The 13,855-nt window shown below is 35.8% G+C and overlaps 1 protein-coding gene across 2 annotated transcripts in view; it reads right to left on the reverse strand.

The window, feature by feature from the left end:
• Positions 1-11,641, reverse strand: part of tln2a (talin 2a) — a 69,674-nt gene extending 58,033 nt beyond the window's left edge. For both annotated transcript variants that reach the window (XM_067399550.1, XM_067399549.1), the window contains exon 1: positions 11,551-11,641. The gene's annotated coding sequence lies outside the window, so the exon portion shown is untranslated. The remainder of the gene's footprint in view (positions 1-11,550) is intronic.
• Positions 11,642-13,855: the final 2,214 nt, after the last annotated feature.

Consider the following 13,855-nt stretch of genomic DNA (forward strand, 5'->3'; position numbering starts at 1 on the left):
ATGGTAATTAATATGACTAGCTTTTTGCTTGACTACATTATCAAACAGCTAATAATGTGTTGCTAATGTTACACAAACCACGTTTCCGCTCGCAAGTCAGACAGCTGCCTTCAAACAATCAATATTCTTGGAAACACTTTGAACACCTCAGAACGTCAGTGGAGAAAGACATATAGCTCATGATAACGTATCGTTATACATCATACACCCACTATATTACCAGATTTTTTATATCAATATTATATATTTTATGATTTATCAATCCCTGACCTTTGATAAAGGCACACATCCACACTTTACAATTTAGACAGATGCTGTCAACACGGAGCCCTGTGAAGGTTAAACGGATGGTTGACAAATATTAGCATCTCTTCGTCAAGGCAGATTCCAACTTTAGAAGGACAGAGGGGGGCCAAGAAAGTAGTAAACTGAGATTGAGAGTGTTAGACAGACAGAGACAGATAAAATTGGACACACTAGAATAAAACACCACCCGACCCATCTTCATGCAATAAAACACTACCAATGTTTATTAAAAGTACTTTAAATGCTGAAACTTGAATGCTGAAACAATGTCAGCATCTTGACTTCTTGGACAAGACAAACAATGTCGTTAAAACCTAACATTTACCTGCATGTACAAATATGTGTCAAATACATGACAACAACACATTATTTTGTAAATGTGTTTTACCCACAATATCAACATACTCATATACAGTAAATAAGAATTTACAAGGTTATGACAAAACACAAACACATTTATCATAAAATATTAACTCTACACATATGAACCAAATGGTCTTGAGTTGAATCCATGCTATTTTCACTCTATAGATCCATCTGCCATTTAGGACTAGTGGGGTCCATTTAAAGAACAGTGTTGCCAAGCTATATATATATATATAGCTATATAAATGTAACTTAACTTGCATGTTTATAATACTTGAGATGAGTTGATGGTGTACCAAAATAACCCAGGTGAGTGAAGACAGATCATTTCTGTAAGTTCAGTTTACTAAATTGTATCACATGATTCTTTAGAACTTCTTTCGTGTATGCTTTAGGCCCTTAGACTGTTTGTGAAATATATAAGAAAAAATCTGAATATATATTATATTTATATTGAAATTCTGGCCAATATGATAAGCTGACATTTATGACTTTTTTTGTGGATTAAAATAATTTTTTGACTGACTTTCATTGTGTTAAAAAAAAAAACAACAACCAGATTTTTTTCTACATATCTTTATCTATATTTAATATCTTTATCTTTAATATCTTTTATGTTCCAGCAAAGAAAGTTAGTTATACACATTTTTGGTGAGCTATCCCTAAAAGTTTGTGCTAGTGGATGGCAAAAGTATGATCAAAATCTCAAAATAGAAACAATTATCCATTGTCAGTAATTACTCACCCTCGTCCCAAACCCGTAAGACCTTCGTTCATTTTTGGAACACAAATTAAGATATTTTTGATAAAATCCAATGGCTCAGTGAGGCCTGCATTGAGAGCAAGTTAATTTACCCTTCCAAATGCCCAGAAAGCTACTAAAGATATATTTTAAACAGTTCATGCAACTACAGCGGTTCAACCTTAATGCTATGAAGTGACGAGAATACTTTTTGTGTGCGGCAAAAAAAATAAATAAATAATGACTTCAAACTGCCAAAGTAAGGTGAACCATTGAAATTTTGAACGAAGATCTTACAGGTGTGAAACGACATGCTGAGTAATTAATGACAGAATTTTCATTTTTGGGTGAACTAACCCTTTAAAATAGAGGAAACTTTTTTTTTTCCAAAAAACTGAAATAAACAGATAAACAAATAACCAATTAGTAACATTTTAAACAATATCTCAATGAACACAAAAACAATTTCCAAAACGTTGACAAGACTAAGTTTATATAACATCTGTTTAACTTATAACATGAAAGTAAGGTTAATAATATAACTTATAGAACAAAATTCAGTTTTACTCAAATTAGGGTGATGCAAAACTGAGTACACCCCACTGAAAGTCTCTGGAGAAAAGCAAAATTTTAGACTACAAATGTCTAATTGAACAAGAATTCAACCACAGGTGAGTCAAATTATTCATTACACAGGTGTCCAGCATGACAGCTGACTATAAAAGACTGTTAAAAACCCTTCCCAATTCATGCTGTCAGCAATGGCACCACATGGAAGAGAAATGTCACAAGACATGAGAAAGAAAATAATTTCTTTACAACAGAAAGGTGAAGGCTACAAGAAGATCAGCAAAGCTTTACTTATCAGTCAGAATACTATAGCAAAAGTGGTACAAAAAAGTTTAAAAAAGATGGAACTGCAACCACCTCACAGAGATGTCCAGGTCATCCACGGAAGTTTACACCTCGACAGGAGCGTCTTCTGATGAGAAGGGTTGAAGAAAATCAGTATGCAAGTTCACTGCATTTATCTAAAGAAGTAGAAAGCCAAACTGGGGTGACTATTTCCCATGACACAATACGGCGTACACTGCAGAGGAATGGCATGCATGGGTGCCGTCCACGAAAGAAGCCTCTCCTAAGGCCATCTAAGGCCACTGTTGGATTTCTGAAGGGTGAAAGTGATTCATTGACCAATTATGTCTCCTGATCTGAACCCAATCGAACACCTATAGGGAATTCTGAAGAGACAAGTTGAGCATCACTCTCCATTCAGCATCTAAAAGAGATCATTCTTGAAGAATGGAAAAAAGACAGATGTTGCAAAATGTTGCCAACTTGTTCATTCCATACCTAGAAGTCTTGGTGCTGTCATTAAAAATCATGGAGGCCATACAAAGTACTAGATGTAGTTTTTGTTGTGGGGTGTACCAATTTTTGCATCACCCTAATTTGAGTCAAACTGAAAAATATGTAATCTAAGTTATATTATTAACCTTACTTTCATGTTATTAGTTAAACAGAAGTTATATTAAACTTAGTCTTGTCAACATTTTGGAAATTGTTTTTGTGTTCATTGAGATATTGTTTAAAATTTCAAAGGGGTGTACCAATTTACGCTGAGCACTGTATAATATATATAAATAATTTATTTATACAGACTAATCAGCTCTACAATAGAGGGAATCCGGGAATGCCAGATCTCTGCAGTATATGCCACCCAGCCAGCTGTACACAGGCTCAGAAAAGCCCCTCTCGTCTCTCTGATTTCATGTAACCATATTGAGCTTCATGTCAAAGGGCAAAAAATACCCAGAAATTCCCAAAAATACCTTGACAGAAAAAGCACTATTCAAAGTGATGGTACCCATGCAATGTTTTACCTTCAGAACTATTCATTCAAATGAGCACCTGAGACATTTCTTTACCCAATTCATTGTCCAACAATCCATCAGACCGCTGTATTTTTCTTTCAACACCTTTCTTAGATCACTCATCTACTGCTCCAGTGGAATGTGTTCACATGAGAGCAGCTCGCTTGAACCCTCAGCAGTTCGAATAGGAATTGTACCTGTCCTGCCCTTCCTGGCAATCAACTCTTAGTGAGCACAAAAGATCAAGACGAGCCAGTTAGCCATTCTGCTGAAGAGGAGGCAGCAATAGCAGAAGTTCCTAATATAACAGACTGACCTGGATCCTTTTTCGGCACAGAGAATGTGGGGGTAGAAACAGCCTCAGGCCTCCAGAGTCAAACTCAAACTCCAAGTCTCCAATAGGTGTCCTGTGTCTGCCTGTATGGAGCCTGACATTATAAACACTTTCATACAACTAAAATATGACTTATTCACCAGGTACACTACTGATTAAAAGTTGGTAATCAGTTTATGATTAATGATTAAGGTTGGTAAGATTTCTCTCAAAAACATTTAATCAAAGACAAACTAAAAACAGTAATATTCTGAAACATTATTACAATTTATAATAACAGTTTTCTATTTTAAAATGTAATTATTCCTGTGATGGCAAATCTGAATTTTCAGCAACCATTATTCCAGTCTTCAGTGTCACATGATCCTTCAGAAATCATTATTATATGCTGATTTAATCCTTAAAAAAACATTTCTTATTATTATCAATGTTAAAAAAATGGTTGTACTGTTGTGGAAAGGAAACATGATACTTTTTTTTTTTTTAGGATTCTTTGATAAAGTTCAAAATACCATTTCTTTGAAAAATAAATATTTTGTAATGTAAAAGTCTTTACTGTCACTTCTTAATGAATTTAAAAATAAAAGCATACATTTTTTTGTTAATCATACACCAAACTTTTGAACGGTAGTACATTTCAAAAGCCAAGAACTAATAAAACGTCTTATGAAGAATTACTTTAATAAGTGGAACATAAAAGATGATATTTTGATTTAGGGTAAGTAAATGACAATTTTCATTTTTGGGTGAACTATCCCTCATAAAAGCTGACTATATGAACACAAATATGAGCTAGACAAATTTGTCGATTGTAATTGTTACCTCTTAAAAGAACCAATCAACAATCATTTAATTAAATTAGAGTGTTTTTTGAGGTGTATCACAACTCCAATCTAAAGCTTTACTAAAACTTCTGAAGCTCCAGATGAAGGTGCAGACAAAAGCGAGTGGCAAAACAAGAAAAGTAGAGTTCAAAAAGAGAGAATGATGACAGTGAAGTGTGTGGAGGTGTAGTGTTTTATCAGTTGCTATTGGCAGTCGTGCTCAGAACTCATTGGAGCTAAAGGATGTGACACCCGCATATCCAACGGCACCCCTGCTAATTATAACCACTGTATTTGAGGAGAAGGTTCAGTCAGACAGCCACCTCAACTTTCTGTGTGAATACAAAGTGTTCAGGGAATAGTTCACAAATTAAAATTCTGAAATGTTGCTCCAAACCTACAAATAGAGTTTAACAGATTGTTCAAACTTTTTACAACTATTGCGGATGGGTGGATTTTCAGTGAAATATGACCTAAATTTACAAAATTACACTGTATTCACAAGACTTGTCATATAATAGTGATTTTTATCATATTTGGATCTTGACAGCAGCTGCTCATTCACTTAGTGTGAACATTGTGCTAAGCTTCTTATTTTGTGTTCAATGTAAAAAAAACAAAAAAACAATCATACAGGTTTGGAATTGCATGTAAAAGATCTAATCATAATAAAGTTGTGTGATAATGTGCCATTCAGAACACCAGGAATTTCAAAATTTGTGAAAACCTTTATTCTAACTTAAAAAGGTTTCTAGTGGTTCTCAGGAATGTAGAATGGAAAATGCTGCACTCGTCCAAGGTGAAACTAGATTTGGGCAGAACGTGGCAGGTGTGCTCATTCAAATGCATATCAATGCATTCACATACATCTGTTTTACTATTCCTGTTCAGCAATAAATAAACAAATAAAAATGCCATTCAAAATACCAAGACTGCAGGTGGTCCAAAGTAGTTTTGTCAAAAATAAATACTGACTGCGATACTAAGTCGGTACTGAAATTTAAAAAATGTGACACTTTGAGCGTTGTTGAGCAGACTCGTAAACACCTCTGATTGGCCTTTGTGTTCATGCGCTCATCAGATATGTCTGTGATTGGCTACAATGATCAACGCATGGGAGCGTCTGAATTTGAAAGCATTTTGAAAGCGGAAGCGTTTGAAAGCAGGTGTCTATGAGCACGCTCCCATGTGTATCTGTGTATTTACAACATGTTTTTAAAGCATTGATCATTGTAGCCAATCACAAACATATCTGATAAGCGCGTAAACACAATTGCCAATCAGAGGCGTTTACGAATCCGCTCAACAGCACTCAAAAGCCCTATTCAGACGTGATAAGTTTTACATGGGGAGGTGGAGTAAAGTAATTTTACCTCAGGATGTCTGTAATATTAATTGGCCAATTCGCACGGGACAAGACATCTCAGTAAAACTGGCAGAAGTGGGAGAGGTAACTCGATTTATGCACCGCCGTCACCTCCCTGTCTTCATGTGGGTATACGTTGCTTCCTGATACAATGTGCGAAAACATATAATCTAAATATATGAACTATAAATAACAGTTAGGTCTGATTTATTAATTAAATTCTGATTGGATTATGATGGTAATAGGCACTTAGCTAAAGATAAAATTAGTTTTGTGCCTCTGTCAATTGGTTCGATCTTCTTTTTGCTCTGAATGGCATGTAGAAAATACTTGAGGTTTGCCACAGACTTGTCCCACCACCTACAACACAAATGAATGTTTCTTCAAGTGTTTCCATGCTTGAAAAATGCACAGAAAACTACTTTTAAACAGGAAATGACTGAATTTTACCGTACATATTTACAGCGGGTCTATTCAAACGGGATTAGTATTACCTTAGATAATTTTTCTGGACCTTTTTACAGAAGGTAAAAGTCGCCATTATCTTTACTAACATTGTCCGTAATGATTACCGAGATGGCACATTCGGAAGGGACTAAAATCACTGAGAAGCTCTGGTAATAATTACTTTACCCCACCCCCCAATGTAGGGCTGGGCGATATATCGCATGCGATTGTCACGCGCATTTCGTCAGTAAAGCCGGTTCCCTGATTACCGCTAAATCGCCATCACCAGCTTTCAATTGGAGCGGCATTTAATAAACAGAGCCGTAGTTCACTGATAAGCCACACAATATCGCGTTCATTATCGAAGGCGATTCATCTGCGATATGAACGCGATATTGCGTGGTATCCCAATGTAAGCTAATCCCGTCCGAATAGGGCTAAAGCGTCATATTTTTTAAATATCAGTACTGACCTGGTATCGCGGTCGCTACTTTTGACAACACTAGTCCAAAGTTAAAAAAGTGAAAAGGTTAGGGTCAATAAGATTTTTTTAAGAATGAATACTTTTATTCAACAAGGATGAATTACACCAAAAGTGACATTTAAAATGTTACAAAAGATTTATAATTCAAATAAATGCTGTTCTTTTGAACTTTTTATTAATCATCAAGAATCCTGAGAAAAAAAAAAAAGTGGTTTCCACAAAATATTAAGCAGCACAACTATTTTTAACATTGATAACAATAATAAATGTTTCTTGAGCACCAAATCAGCATATTAGAATTGAATGCTTTTTTGAAGGATCATGTGACACTGAAGACTGGAGCAATGATGCAGAAAATTCAGCTTTACCATCACAGGAATAAATTACATTTTAAAATATTTTAAAATCGAAACCATGTATTTTAAATTGAAATAATAATAATAATAACTGTCAATATTACCGTTTTTACTGTACGTTTATTATATAGACTTATTTCAAAAACATGAAAACAAATCTTACCAACACCAAACTTTTAATGGTAGTGTAAGTGTTGACAATAAACAGCAATTAGCAATGAAAAATACTTTTCTAAACAAGCACATTCATAACCTGTGCTAGCTGGCATATAGCTGGGTAAAAAAAAAAAAATCAATATAATGAAGGGTACGATTAGCAGACACACCTCATTTCTCATGCAGTATTGTTCATAGAAGCAGCAGGCTTATCTGAACCACAAGTGACTAGCAAAATAAACAAAAACGACATTTTGTGATAAGTGACAATTCATCATTTAAAAGAAAAGAGAACAAACAAATGGACTGTTTGAGGTTCCATTATAAAATAGCACGTTTTCCTCATTGGTCCCATTTGACATATGCCTAATTCTCCCTATAGAAACCAACTGATCTGTGGCATTAAGCGAAGTCTTTTCTTTATTTATTAGTCGCTAGCACAAGTCAATGAGCTTGTTCATCTATACAGTGTACTCTCATGCTGAATAACACGAGCCTTGCCAATGAGGTATGACCCATGGGCAAGCTACCAATAAAAGTGACAGTGGTGATAAAAAGCAGCTGCAGTTTATCAAAAGGACAGCAGACAGTACTTTGCTTGATGCCTTTTCCTAAGCAACTGGATTCATCAGCATTAGCCGTCCATCACCACATACACAGTAAGCAGACCTGTCAGTCTTCATGTCAGACATTGAATACTGTTGGATGAACTTAAGACTTTAAAAGCAAAGTAGGTCTACAGTGCTGATAAAAGGTAAAAACAAAAATGAAGCACAGAGTCCTGCAATACCATGCGTCTCAAAGAGAGATTACAAGCTCTTAGAAGGAGAGAGCCAGGAGGATGAGTTACATGAACTCATAAAAGTGCTTAAAAACCTCAGGAATGTGCTGGATACAAGAGTCCTGCTCATGATGTAACAGAAACCTTCGTTACCTGACTGCGTCACTAAAAAAAGCATAGTTCTTGACAAACAATATGAAGCTAAAGAGAAGTACCAATGCAAAAAGAACAATGTAGTTGCATACCTTCACATAGGTACAAAACAGATGATTAAAGGGGGGGCTATTTCATGCATTCTGACTTATTTACACTGTTAAAGAGTTGGATTCTCATGCTAAACATGGCCAAAGTTTCAAAACATGAGTTGGACGTATGATGGAGTATTTCTGTGCCAAAAATACTCTTCCAAATGCTCACGAACTTTGGGGTCTTTTTTTTCTATTATATGCCTGTGAGACATCAGAATGGTCGGAATTCCTTGTACGGTCAAGGAAGAGTATACGTTGACCAGAGCGAGAGAGCGAGAGAGCAAGAGCACGCCCATCAACGCACTTCGTTCAGCTTTACGGAAGTCATCAGCAGCTCTGCACAGGACTTGCTCGAGAAAGATTTGTCACTTTGTTTTTAGACCACGAAATCAACAATGTCACCAAAGAAGTGTGTTTTTGGTTGTGAGGGAAAGATAACCTTGCTTCCTAAAGAACCCAGCCTTAAGTGGAGCTGAGAGATTTGTTCTCAAGCATTATATTGATGCGCTCTCGATATTTGTTATTAAAATAACCATAAAATTTATAGTTTCAATGACTTTTTTATTGGTTAAAATGAATAGAGAATATCTCATGTTTTCCATGGCTGCTCGAGCCCTCAGGATCGGCGCTTATGGTTTCATAAACAAGGCCCAGTTCTACGCTGGATTTACAGATCGTTTGAAAATGAAAGATGGCGCGATAATGATCCCGGTCATGAGTCAGAACCGCAGGTGGTGAGTAAAACTGCTTTAAACGTCTGTTTTGTTGGCAATAGGCGCCTAGGTGCATATAATGTAAACAATACAAACATAGTGAATTCATAAATTCATTATTCATCATTCACTATACGCTATATAGTGATTCAAAAGATATCCAGGGATAGTGCGATGTATATTGTGTGTGTTTAAATTTAGCTGACCATTGATAGCTTGCAGACGATCTCTGCACAAAAGCTGCGCGTGCTTGTGAAAGCTCGTCACTCTAGCTCCACTCACATGACACGCCTCCAGGTGCTCGGCTGTTGTCGGAAAGACTCGGTACAGCGTATGTACAGTGCTTCCCACACATAGACTTTACTTGGGCGGGCCGCCCACGTATAATAACGGCCGCCCAAGTATATTCAGAGACACATTTTTGCTTTTATTATTTTTATCCTCCTATACGTTTATATCGACGCAAGATAATGAAACCATCCACAATCGAATAACTAATCGTTTTGTACCTGCTCCTTATGTGTGCGTCAGAACGGTTTACTCCCCCTAACATTCAAACGGGCGCTGCATTTTGCAAAGTCACAAGGCGGCGCTGTTGCGCGTTCTACAAGCTCGCACAACAGCGCTTCAGACTGCTTCATAGTGATTCTCAATCAATGAAAAGCGCAGATTTATGCAGAGCGATTGCTAATGAACTCAAGTTGATGAATTATTACAATGTCTACTTTATGGGCTTTTTTATAAAATGTTTTAGACGATTGTAAGAATCTGAAGGATCAGCCTGCAATAGTACATACATTTCAAAATAAGAGTACCTGTGTATTTCGGGCTTGTATATAATTAAAAGTCACACGCTAAGTTTTTTCTTTTTCCTTTGGGCATTATTGGTATTATGGTTACACTATAAATTGTATTTAATTTGATTTCCATTTAATTCATAGTAAATTATTGTAGTCTCCCCCACAGAAAGAAAAGACTAAGAAAACAATTTGACACATATATTATTCATTTTATAAATGTTACTAGTAAAATCTGTGTCCCATTCACTGAGAGAGACACACTATATGACAGCAAGGAGAACATTGGAAAATATGACCCAAATGCTGTAATTTTGCATAATTTACAATGCATAATAATGCATAATATTAGTATGTAATTAAATCTAATATGTTATTTAATTAAAGTTAATTTCAATAAATCAAAAATACTGTTAAAAATCACACACTGTTTGTTTGTCACATGTAGTAGACCATTTTTGTGCCGTGGGTAATAGGAGGATTATATAGAGTATATTTCAAACCTGTGGGAAGCACTGATGTATCTTTTATAAATATGATTAAAATAAAGAGTTTTCGGCTATATGAAGGATGCTATACTACTCTATAGGTACTTAAGTTTAACATGAGATTGGCAAATACTGTGTGTGATCAAAACCTAACATAACCTTTGTGACAACTTCCCATAAGTCTCCCCTACTACTTTATTTTGTTCTCAAAACCAATAAACATATATTTGCTTAACTTGTTGTAGTGAATATGCAATTTGGCAAATAACAGTTAATTAGAGCAAAAGGAGAGTGAGTAATGCAATGAAAGCTAAACAATACATCCTTAAAAACAATGAGGAATCCACAAGTATACGTTTACAAACGTCTGAGGGGACGTTTAAATGTGATGACACAGAGGGGTGTGGCGTCAGCATGGGCAGCATGTGTCTGGACAATCACAAAAGCTTTTTACCCCACTGGTAGTTGTTTAAATAGTGTTCAAATAGTATTTCAATTTGCGGGAAGGGTTATAGTAACGCAGAAATGAGAGAGAAATGTCTAGAAGTAATACGTTCAATTAGGATTCAGTCCTCGAGCCTATGCTTGTGATATAAGCACAGTGTAAATTAATTCTTTTAAATAAGTTCACTTCTGCCCTGATAAAGCATGTAAAATGTTAAACTGATTACTACTTTAAAAGCGACCACTATTTTTAATTAGAATTTTTCCAAACACATCATGTGCTGAACGTGACGGTATATAGTTGCAATCTACAAAAGTTAAGCATTACTTATTCAGGCAAAAAAAAAAACATGCAAGTCTTTCAAAGTTTGAAAAAAAAAAAAAAAAAAAAAAAAATAATATATATCCTACAGGCGTTTTGATTCATCCACATTCTCCCTCTTGTCTGGTGAAAAACGAGAGCGAACATTTGCCTTAATGCAAATCCAGTCATCATCCGTCTTGTGTATTATAGACGTTTAAATAATTAAACTCACCAATTACAATGCAGATACCCACAATGTTCCCATCGATTAATGTGCGCGTGAATTAACTCTCCTCATTAGCAACTGGTGAAGCATGTGTATCATGTCAGATGAGATAAGGACTCTATGCACGTCTCTGTCCAGCACACACTCACGCACCTCCAAATCCCAATCCATTCAACACTGCATGTGCGATCGCTCTTGCCGTATTAATACATAACACATTAAAACACACAGCTCGCGCGGATCTTTCTTAGCACAATTGGCCGAACACTGAAATCTGAGCACACTGGGTCTTACCGGTGAGTTTGTTTACCGCAGTTTCATTGCAAGCTCTCAGGCGCTCGATGCAGAGTAAACTACGGTCTTGTCCTGCCTCTTTGGAGTAAATCCCTTTTCGATTTACGGAATTTACCGAGCCCAGCCGAGTACTAAAGGTGGGACTAGAGGAAATGCGTCATGCAGACCGGAATTATGGGGAATGTAGTCCTGATGTGTAGTCGGTCTACTTTTGCGCTTTAGTCTGTTTTTATGGTAAATTAGTATTGCAGTATTTTAATTTATAATATGAATTTAATATAGGAATAGATTAATTAAATGAAACAGAAACAAATAATATTTATTCACATAAACTACCAACCCATATTGACATAACAATTATATTGTAAATGATATTATATATTATTTTTAAATAGTTATTTTTCTGCTCGTCAGTTTATTTCTCGGTAAACATAGAATGCATGAGCCAAAAACATAAAGGCAGAAGCAGTAGGTCATCCGGGTACTTTTTTGCCTATTGTTTTATGAAAACCATACTCATTTCACATAGGCCTACAGCTTTTCACCTACTATAGTAAGTAGAGATATCCATATGTGTTGAGTCACTGCCTTTATGCATTCTTGGGGTAGTGATACAAAATTTTTTTTTTTTTTCCTCCATCCTATGACCAAGAAATATTAAAATGACAATGAGGGTCAGCAACAGTTTTTGAAAAAATTATGGAATATCAAATAAATAAATGTTTAAATTATAAAATATTTAATAAATAATAGCATGCCAGGCCAATTTGACCCCCCTTTTTGGATTCTAGGGTTAAAAAAAATTACAAATATCCAGCATCACAAAGAAAAACATCTTGTCTTCTTTTTCTCACTGTATTACTCTCTATTTTTGATGTGCAGTTGTAAATCATCTGCCCAGTTTTAGGGGATCTTGCCTCAAGCTTGACTGAAGTCATGGATTGTGTGGTCAGGCACATGGCATGTGTTACAGAGGTGATGACCCAACAAAGCTCAAACAGGGGTGAGCCCACAGCAGCATTCCACACATTCTATGGAGAACACATATCCTGTCGAAAAACTCAAAAATGGAATTCCTCTCTATCACCCTCATGAAATATGTGGCTTTCAGAACAATACTGACTACTTTGTAGGAAATTCTGCTAATCTTTATTGCTATCAAATGTACTTTGAATCCCAGACCATTAGACCACTTTAGGTTGTGTCTGTAAGGTGCTTAAGTGCTGCCCTCTATGGATTAAAAGGTTGTATTACAACATGGTCCTAACCAAGGTGTCTGGGGTTTGTTTTCTTATGATGTTACACCATTGAGTCAGGCTGCTTCATGCTCTTTCTAAAAAACAATTCTGAAATTATGACTATGTAGGGGTTTAACATATGAAAGAATGTCATTTCTTAATAATCAATAATTCACATTTAAGAATATTTAGGGGGAGATGTTTTAGATAAATTTAATCACTGTTTTGTAGGAAACAGGTACATCAACTGACTTCACATTCCAGCACATGGAGCAACTTTAAGGTGACTTTGATTAATACGACTGTCAAAAATTGTGTAGCCAGTTAAAAAAAGATAAGGATTATATATGTAATGTACAGTATATGAAATGTGATTTAAAGACAACTTTAAGTAATTCTCTAGTCATTAAGAAATTAATGTCCAAACCTGTTGTAACTCATTCTCTTACTTAATGACAGAGATATTGTAAAATCAAAACTTAAAGGGCACCTATTATGCCCCTTTTTACAAGATGTAATATTGGTCTTGGGTGTCCCCAGAATGTATTTTTGAAGTTTCAGCACAAAATACCCCACAGTTAATTTATTATAACCATTTGAAAATGTCATTTTTGGGGCCTGTTTTAAAAAGAGCTGTTTTGGTGTGTACCACCTTAAATGTAAATGAGCTGCATATCCCCGCCCTGCCTTTGGATGAGGGCGTAAACCGTCTGTAGAAGCAGAATGGCTGAGAATGAGAGACCGGTTTTGCATGGCATTCAGCCGTACATGTTTGAACCGGAATCAGACCCAGATGATGAAGAGACTCCGGCAGAAGAAACACAATTGAGAATGGAGCAGGACGTCTCTGAATGGTTATTTGATACATTTATGTACTTATAGAGTTTTAATCGCGTCCCCTTTGCAATTATGGATGTGCAACACACACACACACACTCTGTGATAACGTTCGCGCAATTTTTTGAAACTACAAACACAAATACTGTGATAACGTTTGCTAAGTACGTTAGATACACACTATACAAACAAGGTTTAAATTATATACACAGACATTCTACGACGACGAC

This window comes from Chanodichthys erythropterus, chromosome 11 (genome assembly GCF_024489055.1).
Source record: "Chanodichthys erythropterus isolate Z2021 chromosome 11, ASM2448905v1, whole genome shotgun sequence".
In the NCBI taxonomy this organism is placed as follows: domain Eukaryota; kingdom Metazoa; phylum Chordata; class Actinopteri; order Cypriniformes; family Xenocyprididae; genus Chanodichthys; species Chanodichthys erythropterus.